The sequence below is a fragment of the Musca domestica genome, unplaced genomic scaffold (assembly GCF_030504385.1).
Source record: "Musca domestica strain aabys unplaced genomic scaffold, Musca_domestica.polishedcontigs.V.1.1 139, whole genome shotgun sequence".
Taxonomy (NCBI): Eukaryota; Metazoa; Arthropoda; class Insecta; order Diptera; family Muscidae; genus Musca; species Musca domestica.
Genome location: NW_026712191.1, coordinates 1068907 through 1084698, shown reverse-complemented (window position 1 = coordinate 1084698; position 15792 = coordinate 1068907). Strand labels below are relative to the sequence as shown.

Below are 15792 nucleotides of genomic sequence, written 5' to 3'. Positions count from 1 at the left end.
TGGAGGGTATAAAAATACCGAATATAGCCGTATTATTGGGATCTATACGACGTGGACCTATTTAGTCACTATTTGTTATAAGCCATTACCATATTCAGATTCGAAAACTTGAAATAAACGGTGAATAATGTAGCTAAAATCATCAAAATATCGTATATTGGGAGGTACCGTTATATCGAGGCTGTGCGAAGACCTGGACCAGCATAGGCAATTTTCTGTCATAGGCTGTAGCATCCATTACGAAGTTCGAATACGACATCTCAAACAATTTCGGTGGGTATTGTACCTAAACTCGTCAAAATACAGAATATAGGGAGGTACTGATATATGGGACCTATACGAAAACCTGGACCTGCATAGACAATTTTCTGTCACAGACTAGAGATCCCGTTACGAATTCTAAATACGTAATTTGAAACAATTCCGGTGAACAATGACGATAAATTACCGAATTACCGTTATATGGGGGCTATACGAAGACGTGGACCTGCTTAGACAATTTTTTGTCATAGGGTATATTATCCGTCACGAACTTCAAATACCAAATTACCGGTTAATAATGTCGCTAAAATCATCAAAATACAGAGTATAGGGAGCTACCATAGGAGGCTATATGAAGCGTGGTCCTGCACAGACAATTTTCTGTCTTAGACTGTAGTATCCCTTTCGAACTTCAAGTACCAAATTTGAAACAATTCCGGTGAATAATGTCGCTAAAATCATCAAAATACCGAATATCGAACTTAACCTACCTACTGGAAAAATAAACATGTGTGCAAAATTGTAGCCATCTATCTCAACAGACAGACAGACTGACTGACGGACATCGCTAAATCGACTTAGAATTTTACGCTGATCAAGAATATATATACTTTGTTGGGTCTGACATGAGTATTTCGAGGAGTTACAAACGGAATGACAAAGTTAATATACCCTCCATAGTGTGGTGGAGGGTATAAAAACTCCACCAAATCAAAAGCCACCATTTAAAACTTTTGCAAATAATGTCGGAAATAGCATCAAATTTTAGAATAAGTTTATATTTGTTCGAATTGGTCACCGTTGGCACGAATTACATTTGGTACGATTAGTACGCTTGTGTATGTGTTCCCAAAAACAACCACCCCATGTAAGGTATATTTCCAACTTTGATTCTCTCATAATATTTAAATATGTTAGTTCTATCCATTTTAAACATGGTGCTGAATTAGTAGCATTTAGTATTTTCGTACACTTAAAGTTATAATTAATGGTTAAAGTCAATGTTAACGGTGTCATAATAAGCACCCTTTTGAACTTTTCATACCCTCCTTGTACGGATTTCCAAAAACCCAGCATTGTCTTTCAACATTCTAACCTAAGCCATTCTGTCTGTATGGTTATGAAGCAGTACCAATTTGTGGACAAATCCGTGAAAATGTGACAAAAACCATCAAAATACCGAATATCGGAAGGTACCGTTATATGGGAGCTGTACCAAAACGTGGACCTATACATGCAAGGAGCTAGAGCCCATTATGACCTACAAATACCAATTTTCAGACAAATCCGTGAAAAAATGTGGCAAAAATCATCAAAATACCGAATATCGGGAGGTACCGTTATGTGGGGACTATACAAAAACGTGAACCGATATATCTCATTTTCAATATCAACCATCGTAGACACAATACAAATTGTTCTGCTTAATTTTGACGCTCTACGTCAAATAATGTGGGCTGTATCGTGATTTCAACAGACGGACGGACAAACAGACAGACGATCATGGTTAAATCGACTTAGAATGTTATGCTGATTATGAATATTTATACTATACGACGAATATTTAGGGGTATTACAAACGGAATGACAAAGTTTCCAAGGTAGAGGGTATAAAAACAAAATCATTTTTATTAAAGTTTTAATGTGTGTAAGAACGTTAGACATATCTTATTAAACACATAAGAAAGCATTAATATCAAACATTAAAAAATACTTGAAATCGGAGTTTTTACTTATATAGAGATTATATCTGAACCTGGATCTACATAGCCCACTTTTTATCACTGAATGTTTAAGTAATCCGAAGTTCTCTTTAAATTTTCAAAGCTCGATATTACATGTTGCGAAATAGATCTCAAAATATACGGGGTCTCTTTGTATGTGGCAATGGCGATGCAAAAGCCTTAACCATGTTTGGCCTACGAATCTAAAGCTCTTTTGGGAATTTAGTCTACAAACCGTTTACTACAAATTCTACTAAGAAATTTTCACAACCTAGACTAGGGGCTGGATTCTTGTTATAAGAAAATATGAAATGAAAAATATATCCTCTATAAAATTTTTAATTTGACATTTCTTTCCTTTATAAAAGTTTTCATTTCACATTTTAATTGAACAAGAATTGAGGCCCAGGGCTAGGCAAAGAGAGTCCCATGGGATATCTGTGTGTTCACCAACACAATTGTAAATAATAAATTGTTTTGAATTTTCTGTCAAATTGGTTTTGGAGAATATATAGTCATGGTATAATTATTATAGGTAGAATCAAGCACTAGCTGATTTGACGCTATAGTAATACTAGTGTCACATCCGATGTGACGTTTTGTGATTTAATTCCATTTCTTGATATACAATAGGTAAACCTTTTTTTGATATAATATTTCACTACAGGACAATGTAAACATATGTTTTGCCTAATAATATCAGACCTAGAAAAAGTCACCGATGAATTGACGCCTTTGAAATCAGATATAGATGAACTCAGAATTCAGTTGCTAAGGCAAGAGAACGTCCATGTCGCTGCTGAAATACGGCTTAATGGTATCCCACCTCATAGAGATGAGAACCTCAGAGAAGTTTTTACAAGTATCTGCAACTCAATGAATATAAATGCCCCACACCTAAAATCTATATTTCGCTTGCAAAATAGAAATAATACGAAAAAAGGAAATTCGCAGGATGCTGTCATAATGCAAAATTTATGTCATAATTGCAAAATTTATTTATAACAAAAACTTTTTTCTAAAGTCTTTTGCGGGCCATAAAAAGGCCAATAACAAGTTGTGCCTTAGTTCCATTGGATTTAGATCCAACACGCTGTACTATATAAACGAAAACATATCGAATATGAATTACCAATTTTTGCAACACGCTATAAATCTGAAGTAAAGGGGCCTGGTACACTCAGGGGATAGCTTTCGGGGTCTTGTATACGTTAAGCGACACAACAGCAACGAACCAATATGCATTTATCACCCAAAAATCATCGATGAATGTCGTGCTATTGTCCAACAACAGCATTTAAAATTTTGCAAATAATTTCGGAAATTGCATCAAATTTTAGAATAAGTTTAGATTTGTTCGAATTGGTCACCTTTGGCACGAATTATGGCCTTCAAATGGCCAATGAAACCGTCACACGCTGCCCGAATGTTGCTCTGCGGTGTTTCGGCCCATTCCCGGCGAAGCGCTTGCTTGAGGTGATCGACATTTTGGAAATTTTTAGTCCCAACCTTGCTTTCCAAAATAGTTCAAACGCAATAGTCCAACGGATTGGTATCCGGAGATTTTGGTGGCCATTGTGCGATGGTGCTAAGTCCTGTTGGAAAGTGTAAGGTCTGAGGCCAAAATGTTTGCGTGCCCAAGGCTTTAATACACCCTCCCAAATATTTTCGCGATAATATTCGGCATTTATTCTGATGCCACCGTCGATTAATACTAGCACAGAGCGAACATCGGCTGTTACGCGGCCCACACCATCACCATGAGGGGCGCTTAAGTTCTGGTGGCCAACCAAATGTGCATATTTTCAGCTAACCTCTTTGGGAAGTAAATACGATCATTTTGTTTGTTTACAAACTGCTAGACAACGAATGTTTTCTCATAAGAGAAAACCAAGTTCGGTAGTTCAAGACTTTCGGCTAAGCGAAACAACTATTTAGCTCTTTTGAGTCTATTTTCTTTCCGTTGCGGTGAAGTTATTGCATTTTTTTTAAATTCAATCCCCCGAGCTCATTTTCATTTGCCGAATGGAGTATTGCGATATGTTCAGCTCACGAGCCATTTTTCGACCACTGCGACGTGGATTTGCTTCTTGCGATTGTACGAGACACAAAAGATTTATTCACATTTAAATGCTGGAGTGCTTTAACGATAGTCACTTGTGGTTTTCCAGCCAAATATAAAGAAATCACACTATTACGCTTGAATTCTATCGCGAATAACGTTTTTTTCTGAAAAATTGTCACCAAAATGCTTTAGCACGCTTGTAAACACTATAATGAGCTGTCGCTGGAATAATTTAACAGCTTTCGGACGAGTTGCTTAGAAATGACAGCATTCTGAAGTTGGTTGCAGTTATTTCAACTCACCCTGTATTTTTGAAAATTCAGGTGTATATATTATATGTCTCTCTAAGACTTGGTTTCACTTATTAATTCCCGATAGTTTAATTAATTTGCAAAGTTATACTGTATATAGGTTGGACAGAGTACGACGTGGGGCGGCGTTGCCATTTTTGTTAAAAATACTTTATACTCTCGGTTGCGATTTAAATCAAATGAAGGCGATGCAATCGAACACATTTTCATTGAACTAAAGTCTAACAACGAGAAAATGTTGATTGGTTGCATATATCGACCCAACAACAACATTGAACTCCATCAACTTCAAGATGTTCTGGAGAATGTTGCAATGGGATATAACAAAGTTATTATAACGGGAGATTTCAATTGTATTATTCTTAATGACGCTTCATCAACAACCCGTATGTCATCATATACTTGACATGCTACAAATACAATATGTCCTACGAACTTCTCAATGACAGCCAGTACTTTACTTGACTTATTTTTCGTCAATGACCTTTCGTAGTTCCTTATGTACGATCAGTGTTCAGTGCCATGTTTTTCCATGCATGAAATAATCTTCAATTTCAATTTCAATTATGGTATTCTAGAGGAAAAAATCTTTCATATAAATTGGAGCGATATTTATGGTCATATTTCTGTTGATGACCAAGTAAAGTTTCCCCAAGAAAATATTCTGTCCCTATATAATGGCATTATTCCGATTAGAAGCAAGATGAATAAATCGAACAGCAAGCCCTGGATTAATGTATGGCCGAAAAAGAGCGTATTCAAGGTGGAAGCGATACAAAACTTCGGATGTTCACGAAGAATATCGGTCTGCACGAAGAATGCTGAACAATGAAACTAAAACAGCCAAAACAAAATATTATTAAACACGTTTTAATTCAACCGTAAATTCAAAAAGCAAATGGAAAGTCAGATCATAGCTGTATTAGAGCCTCGATTTAAGTTTCGGAGTCGCTATGGAACGACACAGACGAAAATAAAGCAGTTTTATCGGTATTGCTTGATCACTCAAAAGCTTTTGACACTGTTGATCACAATAATAATCACGTCATCAACAAAACTCATGAAATCATACTTATCGGATCGAACACAATCGGTAGTATTAGGTAATTCTAAATCTAAACCATTAGATAAAGGAGTTCCCAAGGGTTCCTTATTGGACCACTCCTTTTCTCTCTCCCACCCTTAGCTTTGTTCGAGCAGTCGATGAGGAAGGTGCTGTCGGATATTTTTATGAATACACCGTAAGAACTATTGAAGCACATAAATATACCTTAATATATATTTGAAACAAATATTTCCGAAACTGTAAACACTGTTATGATTTTTCTTTTTGATTGAATGTTTGTTTGACAATTTGACAACTGTTTGACAGAATTTGTATAAGAATTCACATGTTAGGAGTAGGAATTCATTTCATATAGACCGACAAATTAATTGTCATTCTAAATTAGTAGACATTTTCATATAACCCGATTTCTATGAAATGGCATGTACGTTCCTAGAAAAATAGCAATATGTGATGTTTATCATTCTGTTTGTAATTCATAGCAATAATCTTTTAGAACCCAACACAGGATATGAGTTTTGCTCAGTATAAAATTCTTCGACTGCGTATGTCTGTATGTCAGCCTGTGGTAATCGGTATTACTTTTTAAGGGGTCAACTTAGATGGTTAGCATGCTATGTCCGAAATTATTAAATTTTATCAAAATTATATAAAATTTTTGAAAATGTTAACTTATGTATTTTTGAAGGACATTTATTCTAATTTCTAATGAATCATAATTGAAATAATTTTGCACACATAGCTCTGAATTTTCTGATCAAAATATTAATTTTTGAATTTCTCTGTCTACCCCTGACCTATACTGACTATTGAACAGTATAATTATAAGATCTGCAGTTAATTTGGAAGAAAAAAACACAAGATCTGTATTAAATATGGAAGATATAGGACCACTACGCATTTTCCCAATATTTTCTTTATCAGTATTAGATGAAGTGCGGAAATGGAATACTTCGGTTCACTATATGATACCTTCGCACATTTCAACATTTTCAAAAAATGATTCCATATCTCATATAAAGTTGCAGAACATTTGGAGTCGATCTAGTGGTGTCCGTCCGTACATTTGTCGGTCAGGCTGGCTGGTGTGCACCATAACTCTCGAAGGGAGTATCCGATTTAGTCCAAACTTGGCACATCGTAAGATTATTGTCAAACTTAGATCAAGTTCGGTAATATCCGTAGGTAATATCCGTCCATTCGTTCTGGCACCTCACCCACAAAAGTCCACATTTTAAAAGATAATAATTTACCCCATATAATAAGAAAACATTATTCGAAAGGGTGAAAATTCCGAATAATTATATCTCTTTTAACATTTCTCTCAACCAGATATCTGATGTGAATATGAAACTTATCGATCTACTACTAACTCTAAAAGGTAATATTTTGTTTAACATTAATGCATAAAATTGAAAACAAATGTTCGATTTTCTTTATACATCACATCTGCATCATCATCTGCACATCCCTGTTTTTTTTATCAGTATTAGATGAAGTGGAATGCTTGGGTCCACTATATTTGGTTTGATGTAGAATATTTTTTGCCTTTGACTCTTTCTCGATCAAAATAAAAGGATATGCTTACTTAGAATGAAAAGTGTTAAATTGGCAGTAAGAAAAACTAAACAAATAATTATTACTTGTGGTATGTGATAAGAAATTTAGTGACTTATAGAGAAATTTTAAATTCAGATAAATTACGACTTTGACCATAAAATGTGTTTTTAATGTATATAAATTCGTGGGTTCTACCTCCTGTGGCAGAACATTTCCCTTTAGAGTTTTTCTGTAGCCCTCCATATTTAGCACATTCCGATATTTGGTATTCTGACGAATTTAACCACATTTTTAGAGAAATCTTTTAAAATTCGGTATGTAGTGTTTGAATGGATTCTGTCTTCTTTGGTAGCCACATTTTTTAGCAGATTTTTTAACCACAATAGCAGAAAGCGGTACCATCGACCTAACTCATTTTTAAAGGTTTTCCTTTCATGGTGGGGGGTATTTAAAGTTTGGGAAAAGTTGAGCTTGGGGGCTATTTTCGGTTTTTAAGGTATTTTTAACCTTAATAAGGCAAGGAAATGTTTTTCGACCTGAAATTTCTAATACAAAATCCGGGGTTTTTCCGGACTGGTTCCGGAATAATGCAAGAAAATTTATAGTTTTGTACCGGAACTTTTTGAAAAACCCCTTAAAAGTAGTAAATAGACCTATATACATATGACATTATAATTTTTTATTAGTGATAAAAATCATGAAATTAAGATTATCTCTACTAATATGTATCTAAACATTATAGCTTCCTTCTCTGGGGTATGCCTAATATGACCATTTATATTTTTCGTCAGAGCGGGACGCCTGCGGAATTTTGTAAAAAAAAAAATATGCATTTAAAAACAAATTTTATTCAAAAACGGAGAGAATACGTATAAATCTAATTTATGAAATTAATCTTATGTCTAAGTATTTGTTTTATATTTGTCAGCAGAGCAAATTAGTTTTAAAATATCGGGTCTAGTTTTCAAGTAGGAATGGAGCAGATTACATTGTTTGTTGATTTTAGTCTTAGTAATTAAAATAGCTTTTAAAACTGTCACACTTAACTGCGTTTTTTCACTTGTCCATATTTTATTCATTAGGGAAAAAACTCTTTCGACAGGTGCGTTACTTCCAGGCATACATAAAGCATACTCAATAATTGTGCGAAAGTTTGTGCAGTTGAGATTATTAGCACGGAAGTGTTTAAACAGCTCCACCCAACGGTAGCAACATTCTCATCGTTCCAGCTTTTGATTTTTTCAACTGTGACGTAACTGGAAATAAGCGAAAACTCATTGAACACCTCCGTATCTTGGCTACTGCTAAGAAATCTTTGTGTGATCAGCAAATCCGTCACATTCTGTACGTCTTCCCAAGTAGGGACTTTTCTCAAATTTGACCATTCAAATACTGCTAGTGGTGCATTGAACTGGCACCACTGTTCCAAGTATTCTTTACTTGTCTTATAAAAATCCGCTGCCGCAGTTTTCACATTCTGCTCATCAACAGCAACGTCAGTTTTTTGTAATTTTACCAGTAGATTGCGGACGGAATGAGGAAGGAAAATCGAATTCTCTTTAAGTTCTAAGTTATCTCGGAGACGATGAATTTCATTCGCAGACGCTATTGCGGACACGTTTTGTCCCTCGATTTTCAACACGGCTTGATGAAAAATCGCTGCCTGTCCGTGCAAAAAATATAACCACAATTCAGAACTGGTATTTTCGAAAAACGTTTTTAAAATAGTAGGGCATTTATCTATGCTCAGAAAATAGGTTTTCAAAGGCTGAAACATTTTTAAAATTCTCTCAAGCGCCGGCATTAAAGCAAGCCACCTTGTTTTACTGTAGCCCAACAGTTTCTGATACTGTCGGGTCTGATACTGTGTCGGTGGAATCACAGAACTCTTTCAGAACTTCTACCCGAATGCTGTAGATGTAGAAGAATGAATAAATTTTCACAATGATGCATTCGAAGTCAACAGGGAGACAATCTGCGGCTGTTTTGATAGCATTATGAATTATATGGGCTCCACACCCAATCCCAATGAGCTGCCTTCCGACGGATAGGTTCAATTTCGCGTAAACATTATTTATCCCTTTTCTATTCTTTCCTCCGAAATTGCAGTTTGTATTGTCTGCACAAAATGCCACAATTTTCTTATTCAAATCATTGCAAGATAATACTTCTTTCAAATAATCCACAATTATATCAGATGATTCGCCTGGCTGCTTTTGAAACTCTAAAATCCTGACTCTCACGCCTTCGTATGGTACAAAAAAGCGAACTAAAACAGGGAATAATTTTATTGAGCCATGATTGGAAGCATCGGTTAATAAAGATATGCAGTGGGCTTCGTGAAGGTGTTCTTTCAATTCGTCCATCGCCATAGATGCCAGCACATTTACAACTATAGCTTGTGATTTTGTACGGGCACATCTAAATTTTTGCTCAAAACATGTTTGTACTAGATTTGAAGCACAGTCATTCGAACGAAAACTGTGGTTTTCTTGCACTGTGTGGTACGCCCACGCACCCTCCGCTGCAGCTATATCCAAGTCTTTGGAAGTCGCCAAATTTGTTCTTTTAAAAAAAGAAAGCATTGACGAGCTTGAAGCGGCAGCTTGATCAGAAAGCTTGTGTTTTTCCGATTTTAAATGCTTCTCAATATCACTGGCACCACCATGTCCAACACTAAAATCAGTACGAGATTTTTCACACGTAACGTCTGATTCACCACTTCTTTGTTTTATAAATGGATACTTATTTTGCAAAGAAATGTTAAAAGTACACTTGCGTTTAGGCATTATTGTAATGTTACAATCACTAGCATTGAAAATAAATTGTTTGACTTTGCTCGCCTTCTCCGACTCCGCGATGAAAAGATACCAGAACAATTTAGAGCGTCTATGCTTAGGGTACTGACAGAGTGACAGAAACTTTTTCTGTTTTTATAAGCATTTTTAATTTGGTGATTTCCCTTGTTATGCTGGAGTTAATGTCAACGCCGTCGACGACGCCGAAAAAGTTGAAACAGATTGAACTTTTTCGGCGTCGAATTTCTTACGGCGTTAAGATTAACTGCTCTCATAAAATTTCATACGATTCAATTTTTTTGACATTTGACGCCGTCGACGACGTCGACATTAACCCCAGCATTAGCATTACAAAATCTTTCGAGTTAATTTTAATGTTAATGTTGCTTGGAAAAAACTATGCAAATAAATTATATGTTCACGGGGAAAAAAATAACTCATGTATTTTTCATCACTATCAATATCCAGTATTTTCGAAAGCGGGACATTTTTGCTCTCGCTGGGGACAGCGGGACAGATAACCTCAAAGCGGGACTGTCCCGCCCAAAGCGGGACGTATGGTCACGTTAGGTATGCCCAACACCGGCTGCGCGATCCATAGTTTTTCTAAACTTTATAACTTTTGTAAGTTGCCTACCTTAGACTTTAAAGTCAATACCTGCAGAACTATAAAGCAATAAAGGTGAGATGCATATTCGTGGAGAAAATCTCAATTTTAAGATTTTTATCACTAATATCTTCGGAACTACAAGGGATATCAACACATATAGAAAGGCAATAGTGTGGGCTATAATGTAGTATATAGATTCTCCATAATGGTTCAACTTTCGACTTTTTAGTGGCTTTTTAAAAGGTCCCGGTAAAAATAAAATACCAATTTTTCGTGTTTTGTTTCAATGTCAAACATCGTTTCGAATCGTCTTACAAAAGAATGACGCTTGCATATCATTGAATTCAATCAAAATACGTGGTATGTTAAGAAAGCTCATCGTGCGATTTTTGCATATTGTCAACTCAATCCACGCACTGAAGCGTATATTCGGGCTATTGTGACTAAATTTCACACCAAATTTTCATTATTGGACATTGTCAACAAAATACAGTTCGCATTAATATCTCAATTGTGATGAAATTTTGCAGAGATCATTTGGTTATAATCGGTCCAGAATTAGATACAGCTTCCATAAATATATTCGCCCGATTCCATAAGTATTATGCACCAAATTCCTAATATATGCCAACATTTGATAAATTTTAGCAAATAAAATAGAATTCAGCCTATAAGTGAGTATGTTAAATTTAGTGAAAATCGGCAATAGCTCAGATATAGCTAGAGCTCCCATATATATGCTCAATCCAATTGTTGGTGTTTAAGTCCCCCACATACAACAATTACATTTGGCAGCTGGTATCAGACACAGCTCAGAAAAACCTCTGCCAAATGCCAATCTTTTGGCAGTGTATACAAAATACAGTAACGAGATCAAGAGAATTCAATCTACAGTTAGCGACTGTCTATGTGTAATTGAAATCATATGTTCAATTGAATTAAAAAGAGAACAACGTTTAAGTTATACTTGTTTAAAAAGTGGACATTACACAAGAGAATGTTTCAGTGCGCATAGATGTTACATTGTAAGAACAAATTACACAAAGTTGCACATAAGAAACGCAGAAATTCTACCAAGGAGTCAAAGAGCATCACATGATCATTTATAACAAGCAAATTGGTAACAATAATGGGGTGTGGAACAAGTGAGTCTAATCTCAATATTAGCGGAATAAATAATTTAATAGCTGCATATACGAATAAAATGTGAAACATTACTTTGTCTGGAAATTCAAACAATATGATAGAAGTAAAGGGGTTCGTTATTGAAGACATACCAAGAAAGAATCGCTGCATCTATGCCAATGCAGATCCTTTTTTCATTCAATCATATCATATTATCATCTCTCACATTGAATGGAATTAATAAGAATGTGTTTGGGAGTATGCTCGCTCGAAATTCCATTTGTGGATGGTATATGTATGGTACTATAAATGATAAAAATAAAAATATAGACAACAGCGAAATATTAAAGAAACAACAACTAGGCTAACGGTAAAAAAATAAAAGAGTGGTGCACCCCAGCAATAAAGTAATTTAGCAATTTTAAGGTAATAAGAGATGTGAAGTACAAGTCTAATCGTGAAAATGTATTAATAACATTATGAAATATTAAAAGAAGGGAAAAACCTTAACTTTTGCCCTTTTAAAGGGAGTTTTTAACCATACTTAAAGAGCACAAAAAAACAAAAAAAATGTTCCAACCGAAAGTATGTAATGTAACCGAGACCGGCCAAATTCGCAAAAAGTGCATACTTCACATATGATGTATACAGAGGGTATACATCATATTGATTCGGCAAAAACTTGCCTTGTCGAAATAACGGCTTTAGACCGTAGGGCCCTTTGGACCTAATTCGTTTCGGGACATTTGGAGTCGATCTAGGATGTCCGTCTGTCCGTCTCTCTGTCTGTCAGGCTGGCGCACGATAACTTTCGAAGGGAGTATCAGATTTGGTTCAAACTTGGGACATCGTAATTTGATTGTCAAGTTGGGAGATGGGCAACATCAGGCACAAAAGTTCAAAATTTTTAAAGAAAATATTTTTTTTATAGAATAGGGAATGGTCAGTCGCTTTTGTGCAAACTTTGCAAATTCCAATATTTTTGTCAGTGTTAGGGCAGATGTGAAAATAAACAATATCGGCCCACTCCATCAAGTACCTCCCACACAAAGGGTCAACAATTTTAATAATAATTCCCATAAAATGTGAAATAAAAGAGTCCGATTGTCTTCAAGTTTCACATATCCCAATACTTTCATTAACACATATATCGGTCCATCCCTTTGATACCACCTCCACAACGGGTCAACATTTTGAATAGTCATGCAAACGAAAAAATGCATCCGATTCATTTTATACTCACCACGCACCAATATTTCTATAAACACGAGATCTGTAGGGAAAATTGTTGATGTCGGCCCACTCCTTCTGGTACCTCCCCCACAATCGGTCAACATTTTAAATAACCAAAACAAAAAAAATACTAACGCGAGATCCGGCGTGAAGATGGAATATATAGAATTACTCCATTATGAGTAATAAATAATGTAATCATAAAATTGTGAAGATTGGTTAATTTTTAGACCTAGCTCCCATATAACGGTTTTAAAGAAATTTAAACTTTAATTGAAATGGTACACTTTTAATTAAAATGGAGTGAAATTTTACATCTTGTGTTTTTATCGGATACCTGATGTCCTTCCAAAATAACATTAATATTAATTTGATATAGCTCCTATAGAAGCCTACCCCCAATTATACTTCTTTGAAGGGGTTTTACCGTATGTTTTCCATCAATTTTAATGAAATTTAACATTATTGTGTGGGATAACGGTTTTAAAGAAATTTAAAGCTTTAAGGTACACTTTTAATTGAAATGGAGTGAAATTTTACATCTTGTGTTTTTATCGGATACCTGATGTCCTTCCAAAATAACATTAATATTAATTTGATATAGCTCCTATAGAAGCCTACCCCCAATTATACTTCTTTGAAGGGGTTTTACCGTATGTTTTCCATCAATTTTAATGAAATTTAACATTCTTGTGTGGGATAGGATAACAAATTGATCTGCCACAAATATCCAAAATTGAATATGTTTTTGATATGGCTGCCTAGAATAGAACTCTACTCCGATTTAAGGAGGTTCTTAAGAATTTGGGAAAAATTTTCAACAGATTTTAATGTGATTTGCCATTTGGAAAAAGTGTTAAAAATATGTACTCTTTGGTGTACGTCCCATATCAAGGTACCTCCTCATTTACCGTATTTTAAAAAAGTGACATTTTGAGACACTAGTGGGATCCACAGATCCACAATTTTTTCGACCATATGTAAAAATGGAGTTTTAGTCTACCAACCGTTTAAATGCGATGAAGCAGACAAGACTTATAATATTATTTACTGTTTTCTAGCTGAATCACAAGACGTAGAGAAGTACACCCATGGGTAGCATAGATCTAGTGTGCGATTTTTCCATACATCCAGTGCATCTACCTTAAAAAGATTCTGATATTTATGTTATTGTTTTTTTTTTTTTTTTTTTTTTTTTTTTTTTTTTTGAGGATTATTGAAGTCGGATGCGCTTATTGATCATATGTAATTTGTGCAATTATTAACCATTTTTAAATTTTGTGCATATTAATACGCAACTGACGGCACACGTTGGAGGAAAATGAACATATGCAAGATATGGATGCACTGTGCCCATGCGCATGCGCTTCACCTGCTTTTAACGAATACGCGATTATTATGCTCTTTAAATGTCAATATTTTCTTATTAATAGTAAATTCTGTGTGAATCACTCTTTTTAACTCTATGACTTATCATAATGTGCAAAAAATATTTCGCGATAGCAACATTACTTCCTAGACCAGAATACATTAATTTTTCTTGGAGATTTCAATGAAATAGGCGGCGTGTTCTAGAATAACAGGTTGACCCAAAATATCAAATTAATTCTTTGGGACAGCGGCTGCCACCTAAATGTTTGCTTATTTTTCTGCTTCGGAATATTTAAGTCCGTACCGGTATTAAAGTAAAGACGGGACCATGGTTCTGTTCGGTTCTTAAAAACAATAAGAATTGCGCCGCAGTCTCCTGAACAGTACACATCTGACGAAACATGTTGCTGTTAAACTTCCAGATTTTGCATCGATGTAAAATTGATTTGAAAGTTGAATTTGTGAATCGAAGGAATTTTTTTAATTGCGGTTGCGGGAAACCATCTCATTGAAAATTGCGCATAGAACGTTGTCGAACCGAAAGGTGAGGTGGGAGATTAGCGTTTCTGTTAAACCAATCTGTTCAATACAAAACTATCTAGCTTGAGCTAGTCTCTAGTGACTCGTACATGGATATATGGGAGTAACAACATGGTATGCAACTCCTAAGGTGCTTAAAGTGAATAAGTCGCCGGTTAATAGCTGTGAACTTCGTTATTTGCTAAACATTAGTCAGCTGTTGGAAGGCATTTAAATATCCACCATTAGTTGTGAGGATTAGCTTTGGCAGAGATGATTGATTATTCCACATTCTGCACAGTAAACGAGAATGCCCTCACGCGAACAAGAGGAAAGTGTCACGATTCGCCGGATTTAACCGTAGTATTACCCAGTCTGATAAATAACATGACTTTGCAGCCCGTCATTTATCTTGGGTCAGACCATCTTCTGACAATAGTCTCGATTTACATATCGCCCAATTTCATAACTACTGAAATGCCCCAGAACTTTTTAACCTCTGCATTTTCAAAAATCCGCGCCTTTCAGACGACCTTGAAATCATAACCAACTTGAATGACTGTCCGATCATGACGTCGGGACCTGTCGTTTATGACATATGTGTCAGGTTGAAATCCCATCTCGCAGAACTTGCCGTCTCATTCAATACAAGGAATGCAAATATACACCACAAAATCAACGCCCAAACTTTTTAGCAGAAGAAGTACGGAGATAAGAACATAGCTGAATGTGCAGATCAGGGCACATTCGATAGCACGTTCAAGACGTCCACGAAAGCCACATCTATGAACAAGGTCCTCTAGGTGCTAGCCGCCAACACTTACGGTGCGGAGGAGACCTTGTTGACCCCTTACAACGCGATAGGTTGGTATGTTGTGAGCTAGCGGATCTTGATAATTTTAAATTTATATTTGTAGTCTAAATTAACTACCTTATTTAAGTTTATCTAAGGCTTGATATTGACTATATGGATTTTCCGCGAATAAAATATATACAAAGTAAAGTTGTTTTAAAATATTTCTTCTATAGAAGAGAATAAGGAAACTGCATCCAATTTTGTGAACGCAAACAGGAAAAAAACATGTGCTAAAAATATCTGAATTGCTCAGAAATATTTGTTTTTTGTGTATTAGACATTCTGCATATTTT

General features: G+C 35.4%; 1 protein-coding gene across 5 annotated transcripts in view; it reads left to right on the top strand.

Annotated features, from left to right (window-relative positions):
• The window catches only part of LOC101893030 (protein unc-13 homolog 4B), a 305332-nt gene that overhangs the window by 260255 nt on the left and 29285 nt on the right, over window positions 1–15792 (top strand). Inside the window, exon 12 of one of the 5 annotated variants that reach the window (XR_009341667.1) lies at window positions 6760–6808. The exons of the other annotated variants lie outside the window; for them this stretch is intronic. The gene's annotated coding sequence lies outside the window, so the exon portion shown is untranslated. The remainder of the gene's footprint in view (window positions 1–6759; window positions 6809–15792) is intronic. 5 annotated transcript variants of the gene reach the window in all.